The following is a 1,137-nucleotide window of genomic DNA, read 5'->3' as shown; positions in this document are numbered from 1 at the left end:
GTGAATATCGTGGAAAACAAGTATTTTTACCTAGAATTCCATTTATTCCACTTGAAGGAGATAAAGTATTCGATACCATTTAAGAGAACTCAATTTCTCATTCGTCCTTGTTTTGCAATGACCATTAGCAAAACTCAAGGTCAAACTTTAGATTTCGTTGGATTATATTTGCCTGAACCTGTTTTCTCGTATGGTCAATTATATGTCGCTTTCTCTAGAGCAAGAACAAGAGAAAACATAAAATTTCTAATAAAGCCAATGGATGAAATAAAATCACACAATTGTTGCACAAAAAATATAGTCTACCTTGAAATTTTGAATTTGATACATACTACTTAAGAAGTCTATAATTACAAGTTTTACTTAATTGGACTGTCAATCTATTGTTAGCCTAAAAGAGGATATTTTCTCTACTAATCCATCTTGTGTCAAGGAGGATAACATTGAGCTATACAAGGTTAGTTATTCTTACATGTTATTATGCGTTTCAATTATACTTTACTTGTTAGTACGATTTTTTCTTCAACATGGTGCATATAAAAGGGTCAGATCATTATCTTTAAACATGTCTTTCATAATATTCCATGTTCAACATATCTTTTATTTATTTGGGTTAGTGACAAGATACGAAAAGAAAGGATAAAAAACACAAGTTTATTACATAATATTTCAATCATTATATTCTGATTATCTACTACAATTAGGACTTACGGGGATGAAGAAAGTATTCGTTATTACAGATATGTACCGCAATCTTTCGTCTATACATGCTCATCCTATCCGACGAAACTGATTCAATTGGATATCCCAAAACAAAGCATTCTATATATTTGAGCACGAAAATTCTACAATTAGGCCTGTGGAAGAAATAGTTTAGTGTTAGAATAAATGACTAAGTTTAGGAAATTAAATATTCTGTTAAAAAACAGGCCACTTAAATGCTTACCCATTGTTTGCACAGTTTAGGTAAGGTATAATCTCCTACTCCATTTGTTTATTCCTATATTTCCTTATATCTCCTTTAGAAGATAAAGCCGTTTTCAATAATGCTTCTACTCCAGTCAATGAAGCTTTTGCATGTGCTTTTACTTGATCCGATGTGTGGATATTATTACTGCAATCATATATTTGGAATTT

This window comes from Olea europaea, unplaced genomic scaffold, assembly GCF_002742605.1.
Source record: "Olea europaea var. sylvestris unplaced genomic scaffold, O_europaea_v1 scaffold1093, whole genome shotgun sequence".
Lineage (NCBI taxonomy): Eukaryota > Viridiplantae > Streptophyta > Magnoliopsida > Lamiales > Oleaceae > Olea > Olea europaea.
The sequence above is the reverse complement of the archived record's forward strand: the minus strand, read 5'-3'. Positions refer to the sequence as shown.